The sequence below is a fragment of the Urocitellus parryii genome, chromosome 11, assembly GCF_045843805.1.
Source record: "Urocitellus parryii isolate mUroPar1 chromosome 11, mUroPar1.hap1, whole genome shotgun sequence".
Classification (NCBI taxonomy): Eukaryota; Metazoa; Chordata; class Mammalia; order Rodentia; family Sciuridae; genus Urocitellus; species Urocitellus parryii.
This window is the reverse complement of record NC_135541.1, coordinates 8,011,615-8,026,850: the sequence shown is the minus strand read 5'-3', so window position 1 is coordinate 8,026,850 and position 15,236 is coordinate 8,011,615. Positions and strand designations below refer to the sequence as shown.

Sequence of the window (15,236 nt, the reverse complement as noted above, 5' to 3'; positions counted from 1 at the left end):
CTCTGGAGACCAATCAGTGTCCTACTCTCCACGTTGGTGGTTTGTCCTGCTTCATGCAGGGGATACTGAGCGACATTAGGCCTCCCCTGAACATCTGGATCTGTGTCCCCTCCTGTGCTTACTGGTAGACAGGTGCCCTTTAACCTGGTGCAACTGGATGTTTCATGGCCCAGGTCCCTGTCAGGAAGCAGCTGTGCTGGTACTGTGTGCATCCCCAGTCAGGTGCATAGGCAAAGCTTTCCTTTGGGCACTTAGAGATGAAACTTAGCATGTGGCTGCAAAATTCAGAGGACACAGAACCCTGGCTTCAGGGTAGCTGGGAAAAGACTGAGGTGAGGGATTCCCTGCTTCCTGGGGTGGGAATAGAACTTGGCCTTCCTGCCTGCTAGGTAAACACACTACCCCTGAGCTGCATTCACAGCCTCAGTAAGTTAGCCAGGCCCTCAGCAACTTAGTGAGAACCTGTCTGAAAATGAAAAAAATTGAGGGCTAGGGATGTGGCTCAGTGGTAGAGCACCCCTGAGTTCCGTCCCTAGTATCAAAAATTCGTTTAAGCGGCGGGCCGGCGGGCAGGCTTGGCGTGTCCCTTCTGTGCAGCCTACGCCGGCGGGGAGGCGGAGTGACACCCGCAGGTAGCAGCCCGCCCATGGAGGCTTTTTCCTGGACGCCCTGCTCGCCCCGCGGTGGCCGCATCCCCGCGCCCGTGGCGGTCGTGCCCAGTGCCCGCTACGTGAGTGCCCAGGCTCGCTATGCTCATCACCAAGGCGGTGGACGTCGAACCGCGCTTCCTGCAGCGCCCTGGCGAGGATGGCGGTGGCGGCTCTCCGCCCTCTTCGTTGTCCTGGTCCTGTTGCTTCCCCCACAGGGGGACCGGGCCCGGGCGCTGGGGCCAGCCAACTACGACTAGGACGACGAAGACGACGACAGCGACGAGCCGGGGTCCGCGGCCTCTTCCTGGGGGCGCGCTGGAGCTCTGCGCAAGCCCCGCCGAAAATGGTCTGCTGGAGGAGCGCCTCACAGAGCTGAGCCCTCCGCGGTGCTGCTGGGCTGCGCGCCTGCCGCCGCCACCACCCGCGAGGTGGCGCCGCAAGAGGAGCGGACCCGGCGTGGGCGGCTGACCCCTACTGCAAGCTACCTCGGGGACGGCCGCCGCCCGGCTGCTCAAACCCGAGCTGCAGGTGCGTGATCTGCTGGAACAACAAGGAGGCGGTGGCTCTCCACACCACCCACATCCCGAAGGGCCCCGACGCGAGAGTGTTGTGCCCGCTTCTGCGTCGCTACACGTGCCCCCTGTGCGGCGCCAGCGGCGACAATGCGCACACCATCAAGTATTGTCTCCGCAGCGCTAGGGACAACCTGCCAGGCAGGAAGCTGCGCTGAGGGCCCAGCGTCCAGTCTGATGGCACCTGACGCTGCTGCATTCGCTGCCTGCCCTCCATTTTGTTCTGCGAAAGATCTTTCCCTGTTTACTGGGGAGATGCGGAGCTGTCAGCACAGGCTCAACCTGGAACGTCATGAAGTCGGCTGTGCGGAGTACTTCTGTCAAGCAGATTGAGACTACACGCTGATTTTTTTTTTTTTTTTTTTTTTTTTTTTTGGAGAGGGATGGATGAGGGGGACTGTGTTTCCAGTTTGCACACATCCAGGACTGCGAAGAAGGCTGGATGTGTATTTCACTAATTGAATATGGCAGCCGAGAGACGCTGTTCATTTACTGTATACATCGACCTAGAGTCGGTATGAAATTATCTCTAATCTTGGGTGTGTCGTTTTATGAATGGAAGCACTTTACTAGGTCTAGTATATTTTTTTAATAGCCTCTGAACTGAGCTTAAAACTGACGATTTTGTGGAATGTCAGCAAAATGACTATTTTATTGCTTGATGCACTATGTTAGTTGTCCTTAGTTTATATTCTAATTCCAGGCGAAGCAATTATAAGCATTATAAGAAGTGAAATTTAGTTCTTTTGGGTGGGTATTCCCTCCTTGTGGCTTGTTTCCGTCCTAACAGGAGGTGTAAAATGCAGTCTGTAGCAGGTAGAATACAGCTCCTTTTATGTACCAGATCTTTTATCACTGAACTAGCAACTAGCCTTTTCACCTTTAAGAACTGTGCCAAGTCATAATCATATTGTGTATACACTTGGAGATGGTGCTGTTATATCTAAATAAAAAAATTTTTAAAAATTGTTTAAAAGTAAAAATTAAAGGGCTGGGGATATAGATCAGTAGTAGAGAGCCTTTGGGTTCATTCCCCTGGACCACAAAAATGAATGAAAGATGAATAAATGGACTGGGCATGGTGACACATGACTGTAATCCTGGCAGCTCAGGAAGCTGAGGCAGGAAGATTCAAAGTTCAGGTCCAGCCTCAGCAACTCAGTGATGCCTTAAGAAATTTAGCAAGACCTTATCTCAAAATAAAAATTACAGAGAGCTAGGGATGTGGCTCAGTGATTAACTATCCTTGGGTTCAGTCCCCAGTACCAAAAAGGAATAAAAAAATAAAGTTTTAAGGAAAATTAGTGTTCAGCAGCCAGAAGAGGGTGGATTTGGGGAGCACTGTTTACCTGCAGTGATCTCAAGATAAACTTTTCCAAGTAGTAGATTTGACACGCCACCTGCTGGTAGCTCAGAAGTCGTGGCATGAGTTTTTATAAGCATAACTACCATTGACTATTTTTGAGTGGTATTTTTCAAAACCCAGTACTGTAAAATGATGTTTGAGTATAAACATTTGTGCTGCGATTTTAAATAATGTGCATATTAATTGATTTCAAAACTGTAAAAGAAATTTAGTACTGGGTTAGCTTTTTGTTATTGTAACCAAAACGCCTGACATAAAGAACTTAAAACAGAGAGCTGGGCAGGGTGGCACACGCCTGTAATCCCAGCAGTTCAGGAGGCTAAGACAGGAGGATCACTACTTCAAAGCCAGCCTCAGTAAAAGTGAGGCACTAAGCAACTCAGTGAGACCCTGTCTCTAAAATACAAAATAGGGCTGTGGATGTGACTCAGTGGCTGAGTGCCCCTGAGTGGAATCCCTGGAACCCCGAAAGAAAGAAAGAAAGAAAGAAAGAAAGAAAGAAAGAAAGAAAGAAAGAAAGAAGAAAGAAAGAAGAAAGAAAAAAGAAAGAAATAAAAAAAGAAAATGGGCATGAAAGTGCCCACCTGTGAACCCAGGAGGTTGAGGAAGGAGGATCACAAGTACCAGGCCAACTTGGAACCTTAGTGAAATCCTGTCTTAAAATTTGAAAATAAAATAAAAATGGACTGTGGAGTAGCTCAATGGCAGAGGAACCCCTGGGTTCAATCTTCAGTACTAGGAAAAAAAAAAAAAAAAACAAGGCAGAAGACTTCTTTTGGCTCCCAGCTGGAGAGCCTCAGCCAGGGTTAGCCACCTCCACTGTTCTGGCCCCTGAGTGAGGCAGAACAACATGGCCCAAAGGCCTGGTGGAGCAGAGCTGCTCAGCTCCTGGAAACCAGAAAGCAGAGGAAGCAAGAAAGAGGTCAGCAACAAGACACAATCCCCATGGGCCAGCCACCTAGTGACCTACCTGCTCCAGGCACGCCCCCTCCCTTTCAGTTACAGCTCAGTAACCCACTCAAATTGTTAGCTCCTCCAGTAGATTAAACACTGAGGGGTTATAGCCCTCACTGCCTAAGCCCCACCTCTGACCTTGCTGCACTGGGGATCACGTTTTTTTGTTGTTTTTTTTTTTTTTTTTTAAACGTGAGCTTTCAGGGGAACATTTCTAGATCCAAACCGTAAGAAGTCCTTTCAAATACTACAGTAGGATATTTAAAATAAATATCTAACTTGATTTGTTCTCTCAAGACAAACAAGATTTAAAAACATAATTTTAGACATAAATGAGTGAGATTTATTTCTTTAAATAAGCATTCAGTATAGTAAAATGTTACCGGGGCGTGGTGGCTCATGCCTGTCATCCCAGCAACTCCGGAGGCTGAGGCAGGGGGGATCCCAAGTTCAAAGTCAACCTCCCCAATATGGCAAGGCTCTGAACAACTTAGAGAGAACCTGTGTTAAAATTAAAATAACAACAAAAACAGGGCATAGAGGGTGGACTGGGAATGTGGTTCAAAGGTAAAATGGCCCCAATTCAATTCTCAAAAGGAGGAGACTGGGGATGTGGCTCAGTGTAAAGTGCCCCAGGGTTCAATTCCCATTACCAGAAGAAAAGAAAGAAGAGGAGGAGGAAGGGGAAGTAGAGGAAGGAGGAGGAGGAGAAGCAAAGCCAGATTTTAAGGACAGGTAGTTAGTGTAGTTAGGTAAATTGGGTCAAATATCAAGTTCCATAAAGAAAATGGAGACCATAGTGGGAATGGACAAAGAGGGTGTCTGATCTGAGCCTGGGAAACCTGAACAACACCTGGGTTATTGAATGTTAAAGTCCCCAAGGAGTGGGGCGCATCCTAGAGAGCTGTTCAGGAGGTAGCTCCCAGCAAACAGGGAGGTGCTAATCAAACCACCCCAGGCCCTTCCTGCCCAGATCACTCCTCCCCTTGCTCCTCCCTGGCCCATCCCTCCACCTATTTCCCACCTTTTGGCCCTCCCTCCTGCATCCCCCACCCCTGCAGGATGGAGGGAAACAAAGGACAGGGGTGTGGGAGGACTAAAAGAAGACCTTAGCTATAAAAAAGGGGAGACCCCCTTACACAGATTCCACCTTTCGGGTCCCCTTCTTCCTCTGGGGGGGAAGTCATTTCTGCTGTCCTTTAATAAAGCCCTCTGTTAACCACGATGCAGAGAAGATCCCTGACTCCAATTTTAAATCAACTTAAAGCAAGCTTGTATTCTGGCCGGCCTGGACTCTCTCTGGAAACCCGTGGGTTAGAGGACACTGCCCCAGCTCTCTAGGAACAAGGTTTTATAGCACAAAAAGTTGCAAAGAGGGGGGGTCTTGAAACTTACAGATTACAGGATTTTGACAAGCATAATACAAAGGCATAATACAAAGTAGGTTAATGATCTACATGGCTCAACATTTCAAGTTAGGGAGTAAATTTAGATCCCAACGCCAGAATTTATGAGGCTCCACTAAGGTTTCAGAGAGGGTTGTTATCTGGTCAGGGAAAGCCAGGCATGGGTGAGTTCCAGGCACGGGCAGGCATTCCAAGCAAGTTTAGAAATCGCAGTAATTTATAGTAAAGCAGAAATGACCTTTTCATGTCTTTGTGACAAGATGGCTCCCAATCTTAAAATGGAATAGGACTTCGCTCCCGGCAGAGAAGATGAATGTGTAATCAGCAGTGGATTGTAAGTACCTGAGGCAAAGAAAGCTCAGTCCGCCCCGCCTTTTTTTTTTAATATTTTCTATACAGGGAGAGTTAGTGGATTGGGATTGTTGGCTGGGCTGTGGTTTCAGGGCCGAAAATCCACTCCGAGGGAGCCGCCATTTGCTTTCTGCTTGCTGTCTTGATGGCTCTGTCTACATTGTACAGCAGCCGCATCTAGAGGCTGGAACTGGGCTGCATGCCGAGCCCTGTCCTCCGAAGGCTGGGCCACGGCCTCAAGCGCCTCGGTCGCCTGTTTGCCGCTGCACCTTCGAGCAGAGCCTGCTCTGGGTTCGTTCAGCATCCCCCTGTGAGGGGACCCATGCTCTGGAGGAGGGGGCCGGAGAGCCGCGGCGGCAGCCGCTTGGGCCCCGGGAGCCGGGCACCGGGCCGAGGAGCAGCGGAGGCCGTGGCAGCGCTGTTAAGGTTGCGGACAAGTGCGGCACCGTGAGCACAGCCCAGAGGTGGAGGCGACGGCAGCAGGGTTTCATTTCTAGAAAACTGGACTGGAAACAGAAGCAGCAGTTTGTATATTCCCAAGAAGCTGTAAGGGTAACATGAATATCATTGAGGAGGTCTAACATGGCAGCAGGCGCAGAGAGATCAAGTCTCTGACCTCTTCAATTGCGCCGGCGTAGGGAGCTGTAAATTATCTAAAGACTGTTTGCTCAGGATCACTAGGCAATGCTGAGCTGACGCGGATCTGGGGCGTACAGTCTGGGCCCCTCAGAAAACACACACTGAGCATGGATCAGCTGCATTCAAGCTCCAGTTTGCCTGCTTCTCGTGACTCAGGACTAACAATCCTGCTGAAATAACTGGTCGGCCCTTCTGAACTTAGAGGAGCCTTCATAGGCAGTGGCCACAGGACTGAAACGGGGATTGGGAGAGATAGTCAGGACCCACCCGTTGCATTGGTCACCCAGCATAGGGAACGAACGGTCACCATTTGCATGGGATACCACCTTGGCAGAGAAGTGACGTCACGGGCGGAGGAGATAACTGCATTGAAACCAGCGAGACAGGTGTGTAATCCCCTAGTCAACTCTCTCCACACAGCGGGGGAAACCTTAAGGGCCCCTCCCAACTCTCCTGTGAGCGCGATAGCCAGAAGAGGGAATCAGGAATGGTGCGGGGCTTGCGTTGCGAAACTCCCGGCTACCGCTCCCACCAGTGCTGACAGCTGAGGTCTCTTGCACCAGCTACCGGGGGCGTGGCTACCGGAGGGCAAGCAAATTCACTGGGGGTTCTCAGCCCCAAGCTCTACAAACTTAGGGTCTGAGGGAGGCAAATAGGGAGAGGGAGCCCAGGTGTTCATGAAAACATGGCTCCCAGGAACAGCAGACCTGGCGTGTAGCCAGTATTGTGGTGAGCGTCACAGGTGAGCAAAGCCTGGCTTGAGGAACCACAAGAGAAGGCCCTAGGCACGTAGGATTGGAGACCCGCCCAGTCTGGGAGGAAGAGCTGCTGCACAGTGATTGGTTTCCACCTATTGAGAGGAGAAGCTTGACCCAGTGGGCACAGCTCCACCTACTGGAAGAGAAGTTAATCGAACTCTAGGACTACATTTATTATTATTATTATTATTATTATTATTATTATTATTATTATCATTTTTTCTCTTTTTCTTTTTTTTCTTTTTCTTTCATTTTCAATTTTTGTTGTTGTTCTTTAATTTTTTTAATGTTTATAATTTTTTTGTTTTAAAATTTTTATTTTCTTATTATTTTTTATTTTAATTTTCATTTTTTTATTATCATTATTATTTTTGTAAAAAAAATTTTTTCTTTTCTTTCCTTATTTTCTAATTTTTGTTTATTTGTTTGTTTTTGTTTCTTTTGTCTTTTCATTTCTTTTCAATTTTCTTATTCCCCCTTCCTTGAATTCTACCTGCCTACTATCATTCTCTTTAGTGACTTCTTCCCTGCCCTTCTAATATCTTTCCTCCCAAGCATAAAATAAATTTATAAGAGTAAACAGTAACTCAGCACTCAAACAGAACAAGAAGTAACATGACCAGCATAAAAAAGCAAGGAAGAAAAGGACTACAAACAATGAAGGACAGCCTAAATATTCAGGAGGACCTAGAGTCAGCAGAAAACTGGTCACATAAAGAACTCAAGGAATACCTTAGACAGATGGAATGGAACCTTAGAGAGGATACAAGACAGCAAATCCAAACAGTGAAAGAACGCATTGAAAATGAATTACATAAACAGATAAAAGAAGAAGTTAAGCATCTTTATCAGGAGATAGAGATTATAAAAAAAATCAAACAATAATTCTAGAAATGAAGGAAATGATAAACCAAATTAAAACCTCAATTGAGAGTATCACTATCAGAGTGGAGCAAGTAGAAGCCAGAACGTCAGATAATGAAGACAAAATATATCATCTTAAAAAGAGCCTAGCCAACTCAGAAAGGCTGGTTAAAAATCACGAGAAAAACATCCAAGAGATATGGGATGCTGAGAGCCACAGCCGAGTCTGTATGGCCCCTGGCATTTTGCCAACAGTATTGATTGACAGGCAAGGTGTTAATATCCGCCTCTGCCGCTACTTTTGAGTTCTAGCGCTATTTTTGAGTTCTCGCGCTATTTTTAGTTCTCACGGGGATTCCCCGGGAGTTCCCATTGGTTGGCGAAGTGCAGGAGGAGGGATTTCCCGGGGAGATATTTCCGGCGGGGAGTTCCTGCAGGAGCCTCGTGGCTTTCGGGAGGATTCCCCAGGAGCGTGTGGGAGGTTTTTTTCTTGCAGTAAAAAAATAAAGTCTGTTCTTGCTTCAGTGGCTCGTGATTTGTGCCCAGCCAGACTGCGGCATGGGATAACATAAAAAAGCCAAATCTATGAGTCATCAGGATAGAGGAAGGTACAGAGATTCAAACCAGGGGAATGAGTAACCTGCTGAATGAAATAATTATAGAAAACTTTCCAGAAATAAAAAAGGAAACGGATATACAAATTGTAGATGCATACAGGACACCGAGCACACAAAATCACAGTAGACCATCGCTAAGACACATTGTTATGAAGATATCCAATATACAGAACAAAGAGAAAATATTAAAAGCTACAAGAGAAAGGAGGCAGATCACATTCAGGGGTAAACCAATAAGGTTAACAATGGATTTTTCATCACAGACGCTGAAAGCGAGAAGATCCTGGAACAACGTATTTCAAACACTGAAAGACAATGGATGCCACCCAAGAATTCTGTATCCAGCAAAATTAAGCTTCAGGTACGACAACGAAATAAAAATCTTTCATGATAAACAAAAGCTAAAAGAATTTGCAGCCAGAAAACCAGCATTGCAAAGCAACTTGAGCAAAACAATACATGAGGAAGAAATAAAAAACAATAACCAAAACCATCAGTGGGAAGTGCCTCTATAAAGTCAGAGGGTGGGGGGAAAGCTAACCTTGGAGAAACAAACTAAAAGAAGATAAATAATCAAACATGGCTGGAAGTACAAACCATACATCAATAGTAACTCTAAACATTAATGGCTTAAAATCTCCAATAAAGCGACATAGGCTGGTAACATGGATTAAAAAAACAAATCCAACAATATGCTGCCTCCCGAAGACACATCTGATTGGAAAAGAAATACACAGGCTGAAGGTGAAAGGTTGGGAAAAAATATACCACGCACACGGTCCTCGTAAGCAAGCAGGGGTGGCCATCCTCATATCGAATAAAATCGACTTCAAGACTAAATTAATCAAAAGGGATAAGGAAGGACGTTATATACTGTTAAAAGGAACCATTCACCAACAATACATAACAATTATCAATATTTATGCACCAAATAATGGTGCTGCGACATTCATAAAACAAATTCTCCTCAAGTTCAAGAATCAAATAGACCACAACACAATAATTATGGGTGACTTCAACACACCTCTCTCACCATTGGACAGATCTTCCAAACAAAAGTTGACTAAAGAAACTATAGAACTCAATATCACAATCAACAACCTAGACTTAACTGACATATATAGAATATATCAACCAACATCAAGTGGCTATACATTTTTCTCAGCAGCACATGGATCGTTCTCAAAAATAGACCATATACTATGCCATAGGGCATCCCTCAGTAAATATACAGGGGTGGAGATAATACCATGCATTTTATCTGATCATAATGGAATGAAACGGGAAATCAATGATAAAAGAAGGAAGGAAAAATCCTACATCACATGTAAAATGAACAATATGTTACTGAATGATCAATGGGTTACAGAAGACATAAAGGAGGAAATCAAAAAATTCTTAGAGATAAATAAAAATACAGACACAACATATCGGAATCTATGGGACACAATGAAAGCAGTTTTAAGAGGGAAATTCATCACCTGGAGGTCATTCCTCAAAAAAAGGAAAAACCAACAAATAAATGAGCTCACACTTCACCTCAAAGCCCTAGAAAAGGAAGAGCAACACAACAGCAAATGTAGCAGAAGTCAAGAAATAATTAAAATCAGAGCAGAAATCAACGAAATTGAAACAAAGGAAACTATTGAAAAAATTAACAAAACTAAAAGTTGGTTCTTTGAAAAAATAAATAAGATTGACAGACCCCTAGCCATGCTAACGAAGAGAAGTAGAGAGAGAACTCAAATTACTAACATACGGGAAGAAAAAGGCAATATCCCAACAGATGCTACAGAAATACAGAAGACAATTAGAAATTATTTTGAAAACCTATATTCCAATAAAATAGAAGATAGTGAAGACATCGAAAAATTCCTTAAGTCATATGATTTGCCCAGACGGAGTCAGGAGGATACTCACAACTTAAACAGACCAATATCAATAGATGAAATAGAAGAAGCAATCAAAAGACTTCCAACCAAGAAAAGCCCAGGACCGGATGGGTATACAGCGGAGTTTTACAAAACCTTTAAAGAAGAATTAATACCAATACTTTTGAAGTTATTTCAGGAAATAGAAAAAGAGGGAGCTCTGCCAAATTCATTCTATGAGGCCAACATCACCCTGATTCTGAAACCAGACAAAGACACCTCAAAGAAAGAAAACTACAGACCAATATCTCTGATGAACCTAGATGCAAAAATCCTCAATAAAATTCTGGCGAATCGGATACAAAGGCACATCAAAAAAATTGTACACCATGATCAAGTAGGATTCATCCCTGGGATGCAAGGATGGTTCAATATACGGAAATCAATAAATGTTATTCACCACATCAATAGACTTAAAGATAAGAACCATATGATCATCTCAATAGATGCAGAAAAAGCATTCGACAAAGTACAGCATCCCTTTATGTTCAAAACACTAGAAAAACTAGGGAGAACAGGAACTTACCTCGATATTGTAAAAGCTATCTATGCCAAGCCTCAGGCTAGCATCATTCTGAATGGAGAAAAATTGAAGGCATTCCCCCTAAAATCTGGAACAAGATAGGAATGCCCTCTATCACCACTTCTATTTAAAATAGTTCTCGAAACACTGGCCAGAGCAATTAGACAGACGAAAGAAATTAAAGGCATAAAAATAGGAAAAGAAGAATTCAAATTATCATTATTTGCGAGTGACATGATTCTATACCTAGAAGACCCAAAAGGGATTACAAAAAAACTACTAGAACTAATAAATGAATTCAGCAAAGTGGCAGGATATAAAATAAACACGCATAAATCAAAGGCATTTCTGTATATCAACGACAAAACTTCTGAAATGGAAATGAGGAAAAACACTCCATTCACAATATCCTCAAAGAAAATAAAATACTTGGGAATCAAACTAACAAAAGAGGTGAAAGATTTATACAATGAAAACTACAAAACCCTAAAAAGGGAAGTAGAAGAAGATCTTAGAAGATGGAAAAATATAAACTGCTCATGGATAGGCAGAACTAACATCATCAAAATGGCAATATTACCAAAAGTTCTCTATAGGTTTAATGCAATCCCAATCAAAATCCCAATGGCATTTCTTGTAGAAATAGATAAAGCAATCATGAAATTCATATGGAAAAATAAAAGACCCAGAATAGCAAAAGCAATTCTAAGCAGGAAGCGTGAATTAGGCAGTATAGCGATACCAGATTTCAAACTATATTACAGAGCAATAGTAACAAAGACAGCATGGTACTGGTACCAAAACAGGCGGGTGGACCAATGGTACAGAATAGAGGACACAGAGACTAATCCACAAAGCTACAACTATCTTATATTTGATAAAGGAGCTAAAAGCATGCAATGGAAGAAGGATAGCATCTTCAACAAATGGTGCTGAGAACAAAGGAAATCCATATGCAACAAAATGAAACTGAATCCCCTCCTCTCGCCATGCACAAAAGTTAACTCAAAGTGCATCAAGGAGCTAGATATCAAATCAGAGACTCTGCATCTGATAGAAGAAAAAGTTGGCTCCGATCTACATATTGTGGGGTCAGGTTCCAATTCCTTAATAGGACACCCATAGCACAAGAGTTAATAACAAGAATCAACAAATGGGACTTACTTAAACTGAAAAGTTTTTTCTCAGCAAGAGAAACAATAAGAGAGGTAAATAGGGAGCCTAAATCATGGGAACAAATTTTTACTCCTCACACTTCAGATAGAGCCCTAATATCCAGAGTATACAAAGAACTCAAAAAATTAAACAATAAGAAAACAAATAACCCAATCAACAAATGGGACAAAGATCTGAACAGACACTTCTCAGAGGAGGACATAAAATCAATCAACAAGTACATGAAAAAATGCTCACCATCTCTAGCAGTCAGAGAAATGCAAATCAAAACCACCCTAAGATACCATCTCACTCCAGTAAGATTGGCAGCCATTATGAAGTCAAACAACCAGTGCTGGCGAGGATGCAGGGGAAAAGGGTACTCTTGCACATTGCTGGTGGGGCTGCAACCTGGTGCGGCCAATTTGGAAAGCAGTATGGAGATTCCTGGGAAAGCTGGGAATGGAACCACCATTCGGCCCAGCTATTGCCCTTCTCAGACTATTCCCTGAAGACCTTAAAAGAGCATACTACAGGGATACTGCCACATCATTATTCATAGCACACAATTCACAATTGTTAGAGTGTGGAACCAACCCAGATGCCCTTCAATAGATGAATGGATAAAAAAATGTGGCATTTATACACCATGGAATATTACGCAGCACTAAAAAATGACAAAATCATGGAATTTGCAGGGAAATGGATGGCACTAGAGCAGATTATGCTTAGTGAAGCTAGGCAATCCCTAAAAAACAAATACCAAATGTCTTCTTTAATATAATGAGAACAACTAAGAACAGAGCAGGGAGGAAGAGCAGGAAGAAAAGATCAACATTAAACAGAGACATGAGGTGGGAGGGAAAGGGAGAGAAAAGGGAAATTGCATGGTAATGGAGGGAGACCCTCATTGTTATACAAAATAACACATAAGAGGTTGTGAGGGGAATGGGGAAATAAACAAGGAGAGAAATGAATTACAGTAGATGGGGTAGAGAGAGAAGATGGAAGGGGAGGGGAGGGGAGGGGGGATAGTAGAGGATAGGAAAGGTAGCAAAATACAACAGTTACTAATAGGGCATTATGTAAAAATGTGGATGTGTAACCGATGTGATTCTGCAATCTGTATATGGGGTAAAACTGGGAGTTCATAACCAACTTGAATGTACTGTATGAAATATGATATGTCAAGAGCTTTGTAATGTTTTGAACAACCAATAAATAAATAAATAAATAAATTTTTTTAAAAAAAGATGGAATTAGGTTGGGCTCATCACCTTCCTCTGTCCCCCCTCCCCTTGCATCGATGGGCCTCCCTGGAGTTATACTTCAGCATTCGGGGAAGCAAGGACTCCCTGATAAACAGAAGGAGAAACCAACATTGGACCTGGAAGCCTACCCTTATGTTTTTTTTTTTTTTTTGTTAACATAGACTGGAATTTGTTTGTTTGTTTGTTTTGTTTTAGAGTAGTTTTAAAACCACAGCAAAACTGAGCAGAAGCTCCACGCTTCCCAAGTCCCTCTGCCTACCCAGCCTCCCCCAGGACCAGCATCTCACACCAGAGTGGTACATACGCTACAATTCATGCCTCTGAGAAACTGATGTGACTCCATTTTTTAAAACAGCTTCTACCTCAAGGCCTGTCCAGAGGGAGGGGGTGTGACCCTTGTCCTTGGAAAAACCAACAGAGCACTCCTAGGCACATACCCGCCCTGCTGAGTTGTTTGTCTGCAAATAACAGGAGAGATCTGCAGCACCAGGTGTCCCTGGCTCAGTTAGGCTAGGTGAGGACCCATAGCAACCCCCTAGCAACCGCCAATCAGCATACAGGGAAAATACCTGGAATGCCAGATGACTTGCCAGTAGTCTTGGTGGTAGATAACATTGTAAAGGTAAAATTTCTAAGCTGATTCTAAGCTGCAAAAGTCTGAGTTAAAGTGTAAAAGACCGGGCATTGTAAAGTTTCTAAATGGCTAGGCCTGGGCTAAAAAGTAAAGACTAGGTATTGTTAAAATTCCTCTGCTACCCCAGAACCTGTAATCTCTGTAGCTGTTAGGACAATACTGGAACTGCCCAGTAAATATTTCTATTGATTCTCTGGTTGTTTAATAGCTAAGGGCTCCAAGTAGCTCGGCACATAAGCACCCAGGCCACAAAACCAATCAGTTTAAATGTGTACCCCACTTAGGAGTGACCAATCACCCCTGCCCAGACTGTTCCCGCCAATGAATGTACTAATCCTGTCTCAGAGTTTTTGTTCAATTTTCCCACGCCTCATGATGATTTGTTCTGATGTATGCAAAGCCCCCCGCCCTCTCCAAAAAGTGTACTTAAGCTCTGCTTGACCTCTGCTCTGGGATCTGGGCTGCTCTCCCTTCTTGAGTGGTTGAAGATTATTGCTGCTGGGAGTAGGGCGTGCCTGCTGCCTGAGTTCCCGCTGAGTTCTCCTGGAGAAAAAGTATTTAGGACGTGTATTATGCGGGAGATTGAGAATTTCCCCTGAGCATGTGTGGAGGCTGGTGTGAGATCGGGAATAAAGAATTGCTGTTTGAACCTACAAAGCTGTGTGGTGGCTCGTGATCTTGTGCCAAGCCGAGACTTTGGCATTTGGCATTTGGTGGTCCGTACGCGGAACGTCTGAAACTTGGAGGTGAGTAAAATTGCTTGCCCCTGAGGGAAGGCGAGAGAATGGGTGACCATTTCAAAAAACAATGTGTTCTTGTTTTGATTTATTTCGTTTTTTTTTTCAAGCTGCCGGTCCCTAGAAATTTCTCAGGCAAACTGGGAAAAACGGTTGGCTCAAGGTTTGAAGTTTGTCAGCCCCGTGGAAGAGAAAATTGATACAGCTAATTTTTATTCTGTTTTTGTTTCATTCAGTTGCGGTTTTGTTTTGTGTTATCTTATTGGGTTGCATTATCTTTATAGAAGATTAGAGATTAGTAAAAAAGAAACAGAAAAGATGTTAAGTAATTGTTAGAGATTCAGACCATGGAGAAAGACATTTTAGGTCAAGCAAAAGAGAAGGTCTCTCGAGCTAGTCAGAGAGAGGAAGAAAATTTAAAGGAAAAGGGGCTATTAGGAAAAAGGCCACAACAAGAGGCTGTTACTAACTCCGTTTTATTACCAGAGGGCATAATTCAACCAACAGCCCCACCGATGGAGACAGCTTAGTGGCCCTCAAACCCCATAGTTGATAAGTGGGATCCTGAGACAGGACCTCAAAGATTAGCATGCCCTGTATTTGAACAGGTAGGAGGGCAGCAAATTTACCATGCTTTAGAATTTAAAACAGTGAAGCAGTTAAAGGAGGCTGTAACAACCTATGGTCCTCAAGCCCCCTTCACGGTAAGCATGGTCGAGTCCATTTCTAACTTGGACATGACGCCAGCAGATTGGGCTAGCATGTGTAAATCTGTGCTAAATGGAGGACAATATTTGTTATGGAAGGT

At 43.7% G+C, this 15,236-nt stretch overlaps 1 pseudogene; it reads left to right on the top strand.

Moving 5' to 3' along the window:
• The first annotated feature begins 646 nt into the window (after nt 1-646).
• Nucleotides 647-1,380, top strand: LOC144249160 (nanos homolog 1-like; annotated as a pseudogene).
• Nucleotides 1,381-15,236: the final 13,856 nt, after the last annotated feature.